This window comes from Delphinapterus leucas, chromosome 16 (assembly GCF_059928025.1).
Source record: "Delphinapterus leucas isolate spDelLeu-1000000601 "Yukka" chromosome 16, BTC_Dleu_Yukka2, whole genome shotgun sequence".
Classification (NCBI taxonomy): Eukaryota; Metazoa; Chordata; class Mammalia; order Artiodactyla; family Monodontidae; genus Delphinapterus; species Delphinapterus leucas.
The window spans coordinates 39,448,249-39,454,496 of record NC_143144.1 but is presented as its reverse complement, the minus strand read 5'-3'; positions in this window follow the sequence as shown (position 1 = coordinate 39,454,496).

Below are 6,248 nucleotides of genomic sequence, written 5' to 3'. Positions count from 1 at the left end.
GAACAACTCATGCAGCACAACTGCCCCATGTGCATGGCTGCTGTCTGTAGGGCTGGAGCAGGGTCTAAGGGACCCCTGCAGGGCCAGGCCTCATCCTTACTCCTGGGTTTCGGGGCTGTCTGTCAGGCCTCGGGCGAGGCTCTCGGGTAGTAATGATTCTTTTTTCTTTTTTTGTTCAAGTCCCCCCTGGACTTTCTTCCAGTGCTGAGTCACTGAGTCACTTTCAGCCAAAGCCCTTCAGAAAGGACTTAGAAGATCCCTCCACCCTGCAATCCTTTGGAATGCTGGTTCTCTGGGCAAAAGATTCCCTTGTGACCCACCCCAAAACTGGCTTGACATGTCCAAACAGGAACCTCAAGAAAGCTACAGCCAAGGAGACGGCCTAGGAAACGTGGTGATGTCCAACTATGTGCCCAGCAAGGAAATCTGTTTAGCAGAACCGTGCAGTTCATTGTCACTCCCAGTGGATCTCCCCGCATCCCCACAGGGTGGAAGCAGCAGGTCTCTTCAGGTTGGAAAGATGCTCTCTCCACCCAGGGTCACAGCTAGAGCAGCTTGGGGGGTCATGTGCCCGCCCTGTGAGATGGCTCCTGTCTAGCTGAGGGCATTCTCCAGAGAAGGGGCCAGCTAGGTGTTATTAGCTGACTCTTGTGGCCACTGGTGGGGGAAAGGGGCACCGACTGGCAAAGGAACCTGGCCAGGACACTGATAGTGTCCTCTACCTCCAAATCATTTTTGCTGGAATAAGCATTGGGGTACTTCTGATGAAAACAGACCCTTTCCTAAAGTACAATACTTTTGCAATTGGAGGTCTGGTCAGTTTGATTTCAGCAAAGAAGGAAAATGAGAGAGTATGTGTGCCCTGCTCGTGGTTCTATAACGAAAAATGTTGTTTTATTTTCTAACTCTCTATAATACATTATATATTCATGGACTTCCTCGATATGCTCAGATCCAAGGTTTCCCATTCTCTGAAACTGGATTCATTTTCTTCCATTGCAATGCCTGGTGGGGTAGGGCAGAAGCTGCTCTAGTCAACTGAGTTCAGAGTTTGTCCTACTATGTGATTGAGACATCGTTTTCATTGGGTACTGGATTCTGTGAGCTATCAAATGACCTTTCATAAATTCCTTTTCTGCTTATACTATCCAGAGAGAATGTTCTTGTTAGCAACCAAGAAGTCTCTCTATAGCACAGAATCACTGCCCTTATGACATCAGAGGATAATTATCTGTTTATGTGTCTCCTTCCAAAAAGCCCCTTGAGGGCAGGAACTTGGTTTTGTTCATTTGTGAACATGCAGTGGCTGGTACATAGCCAGCATTCCGTGAATATTTTTGAACAAACGACAACAAACAAGAGCATGGACTTTGGGAGGACAGAAGCCATCGAGCCTGAGCCAGTCCTTCATCATCTATGATTCTGAGAAGACACTCTGGGCCTTGTGAACTCCCCCGAGGAGGGATGCCTGCTCAGCCAACCCAATGAAAACAGTCCTGAAAAGGATCTAACAGGGAAGGCAGCTTCTTGCAACTCTTTTGGCACCTACTTGGCACTGGGCCCTGTTTCAGTTTCTGACACTGCAGTGACAAACTAGCCCAGCAGAATCAATCCCTGATTGAGCCCCCTTGTAAGAGCTCGTCACACCTGACCACCATCCCACGGGGCACTCGGGCAGTGGCCAGAACCGAGCACACGCCCACCAGTATTGGCTTCTTGCCACCAGGGGGACAGGGCTAGCATGCTGGGCCTGGCCTCTTTCTACTTTCTCCTTGAGCAAGGGGTCATTTTGCTGAGGGTTGACTACTTGGACAAAATCAGCATACTTTGGTAAGAAGCAAAAGGAGGAATAGATTTGTGGTCAACACCTTACGTTGTCTGTTACTACGGCCAAGCATTCTAACTGCAACCAGGTTGGAGCTGGCCAGGTACGTCTTCATAAAGAAGGCGATGCTTGAGCAGGGTCTCAAAGGATGACTCTGTGCTTATCAGTTAGACAGGACAGGGAAGAACATTCTAGGCAGAGGGAGGAATGCAAACATCCAAGAAGCCTGGTCTCCATCAGACTGCAGGAATGGTGGGAAAGTCAAAAGATAAAAATGTCAGCAGCCAAGTCAGGGAGGTATCAGGCTGAGAAGCTCAAACTACTTCCAGGGCAACCGGAACCTTTCAGGGCTCAGGCAAGGGGCATCTGGGATGGAACTTAGTAAGATTTCCAGCAGCGCTACAAAGGTGAGTGTGCCTGCGTGAGTCTGGAGGAGGGGAGCCCAGAGCCGGAGCTATTGCCGCTACCGACAGCAACTCCCACCACCCTTCCTGCCTAGTGCTTTGTGGTCCTGGAGATAATTCCCAAGGGGGAAGCTGAGCTTCGACACTCTCTGTCCTGATCCTGGGAAGTGAAATCTTTCTATGTAGTTGTGATGTAGCCTCAGGCCACTGCATCTCTGTCCCCTTCGTGAGGAGTGGATGTTGATTTCCATAGCTCTCACCATCAGCCCATAAACTCTGAAATAGCTCTGTGAGCCCTGAGCCTGAGTGTGAGGTTCTGGGGACTTCCATGGCCCTGAGTAGGTGTCCAAGTTCCCTCATGGGATTGGGCTGAAGTGGACCTGTCTGATACCCCGGTGGCCTGGGATACCTTTGTTCCCCTGCCAGCCTGCTCCTGGCTCTGGGCCTGGCCCTGGGGCTGTGCCGTGATGGAATTCTGGGGCTACCAGCTTGGAGATTAGGGTTTACACCACCTCTGTGATGTGCTCTGGAGCTAGACTCCCACCAGCGTCTCCCAGACCCAAAACCTGGGGGTGCCTGACACTCAGTCTTGACTGGACACGCTTGCCTCACTCTGTCTGGGCCAGTCAGCTCTGACACAGGACCACAGCTTTACAGCCAAGCCTTCCTCTCCAGAACTCAGTATTTCTTTTACTCCCAGAATGCCTTGCTGCCAGAGTGACCAGGTTAGCCATGGGTGAGTCATGACTGCCCTATCCCACTGCCCCTGTGTCTGCTGTTTGCAGCTCCTCACAGATAAGTTTCCCCTCCCTCACCTCCATCCCACCCTGTCATAAATTGATCCTAATTGAAACAGAAGTCAGTCATCTAAGCTCTGCCCCTGACCTGTTGCGATATAGGCCCTCACTGATTAACCTAGGGTGAACCGACTCACCACAAACGCCAGACTCTGCCGTGTTCCCTGGGTCTCCCTGTGCCAGTCTGACCGGGGCCCATTGCCCCATGTTGCCCTTCGTTTCAGCCCCTCCTCCCCTTCCTAGGCTGCCTTTATTCCTCTGTTCCCATTCCTAGATCTGTGTTCTGAAGGAACACACCAGCAGGGGCAGACATTTCCACACCTTAGGTGAAGTCACTGCTCTGCGCTCCTCCCCAGCTCCCTGTGTGACCGTATGTGAATTGTTGTGTGACCGTATGTGAATTGTTGTGTGACCGTATGTGAACTGTAAAGCCTCCTCTGCCCCCAGAGAGCACAGAACCCTCGCACAAGCAGGCAGAGCCCAGCCTTGCATGGGTGCAGCAGGAAGCCCCAAGCTGGCCTAGACTCGAATTAGCAGAAAGGGGTGGACACCCACTGCCCAGGAAGAGAGGGCTGAGGCGCTGTGGAGGGGGATCCCTGGCCCTCGTCAGCACTGGGTACGGGGAATTCCACGTTTTCTTATATATCAGCTTTCTGGAGTGTCCTCACTGCGGAGCAGTAAGCTTCTCCAATTAGATTTCAAAAACACTTGGTTATGAAGATCCTAGGAGCAGGACAGGAATAAAGACGCAGACGTAGAGAATGGACTTGAGGACACAGGGAGGGCGAAGGGTAAGCTGGGACGAAGTGAGACAGTGGCATGGACATATATACACTACCAAATGTAAAATAGATAGCTAGTGGGAAGCAGCCACATAGCACAGGGAGATCAGCTCAGTGCTTTGTGACCATGGGGTGGGGGGGATAGTTAGGGTGGGAGGGAGACGCAAGAGGGAGGGGATATGAGTATATATGTATATGTATAACTGATTCACTTTGTTATAAAGCAGAAACTAACACACCATTGTAAAGTAATTATACTCCAATAAAGATGCTAAAAAAAGAAAAAACTTACCTGCACTGACCCTCAGTGGGTCACTGTTGCACTCACCTCCTTAGCCCACTTTGTTCCCTGGGGAGGCAAATGCCCAAGGCCACCTGGCTGGACGCAATAAAGATACACCTTGGACTTCAAGGCTACTGACTCCTACATGTTTTTCTTTAATTAGTTACTTTTTAAATATTAAATGTAATGTGCATCTGGTAAAAGAAAAATTAGAGATAAATCATAGAAATAAACTTAAAAGCTTCTCAAATAGAATATCTTCACCACCTTAGGATAAGAAAATATTTCTTAGACAAGACAGAGAAGGCAGTAACTACAATGGAAAAACATTGATAAATTGAACCTCACCAAAATTTTAAACTTTGCCAGTAGAAAAATGAATAGAGGACTTCCCTGGTGGCGCAGTGGTTAAGAATCCACCCGTCAATGCAGGAGACATGGGTTTGATCCCTAGTCCAGGAAGATCCCACATGCTGCGGAGAAACTAAGCCCGTGTGCCACAACTACTGAGCCTGCGCTCTAGGGCCCACAAGCCACAACTACTGAAGCCCACGCACCTAGAGCCCATGCTCCCCAACAAGAGAAGCCACCACAAGGAGAAGCCTGCGCACCGCAACGAAGTGTAGCCCACGCTCGTGGCAACTAGAGAAAGCCCGCACGCAGCAACGAAGACCCAACACAGCCAAAATTAAATAAATAAAATAAATAATTTTTTTTAAAAAATGATCCATCTCCCAGTTAGACTGGGAGAAAGTATTCACAAAACATACCAAACAAGGCACTTGATGCCAGAATATTTAAGAATTCGTACAACTCTTAGTCAAAGAGTACAGACTTCCAGTTATAAGATGAATAAGCTCTGGAGATCTAATGTACAGCAGAGTGATTGTGGTTTTAATGCTGTATTATATACTTGAAAGCTGATAAGATAGTAGATCTTAAATGTTCTCAAAACAAAACAAACGGTAATTATGTGATGTGATACAGGTGTTAACTAATGCTATGGTGATAAGCATTTTACAACACATAATTGTATACTTCCAACTTACACAATGTTATAGGTCAATTATATCTTGATAACGCTGGAGAAAAAGAAAGAATTTCTACAATTCAATAATAAAAAGCCCAATTTAAAAATGGGCAAAAGTCTTGAGAAAACACTTCACAAAGGAATATAGCCCATACTCACATAAAAACTGCATAATCATCAAAAATTTCAAGTAGGCTCATCTATTTTGCTAGTGAGAAAGTAAACGATGCAAAACGATGCTGTACAACAAAGTGAATCAGCTATACATATACATATATCCCCATTTCTCCTCCCTCTTGCATCTGCCTCCCACTCTCCCTATCCCACCCCTCTAGGTGGTCACAAAGCACTGAGCGGATCTCCCTATGCTATGCGGCTACTTCCCACTAGCTAGCTATTTTACATTTGGTAGTATATATTAGTCCATGCCACTCTCTCACTTCGTCCCAGCTTCTCCTTCCCCCTCCCCGGGTCCTCAAGTCCATTCTCTACATCTGCATCTTTATTCCTGTCCTGCTCCTATGTTCTTCAGAATCTTTTTTTTTTTTTTTAGATTCCATATGTATGTGTTAGCATACGGTATTTGTTTTTCTCTTTCTGACTTACTTCACTTTGTATGACAGACTCTAGGTCCATCCACCTCACCACAAATAACTCAATTTCATTTCTTTTTATGGCTGAGTAATATTCCATTGTATATATGTGCCACATCTTCTTTATCTGTTCATCTGTCAACGGGCACTTAGGTTGCTTCCATGTCCTGGCTATTGTAAATAGAGCTGCAATGAACATTTTAGCACATAACTCTTTTTGAATTATGGTTGAAAACTAATATACGATGAAAGAAATCAGACTACTAATTGCCCTGGGATTTGGGGATGCTGTGATGTAGCAGAGATTAACTGGAAGGGGAACAAAGGAACTTTCTGGGATGTTAGCAATGTTCTAAATCTTATAAAGAGTGGATTATTGGAGTGCATGCATTTGCCAAACATAATGAATTGTAAAACTTATGATTTGTGCATTTCATTGTATGTGAATTAGTCATCAATAGAAATATTATAAATAAAGCTGCTATGAACATTTGAATGCAGTTTGTGTGTGGACTTAAATTTTAATTTCTCTAA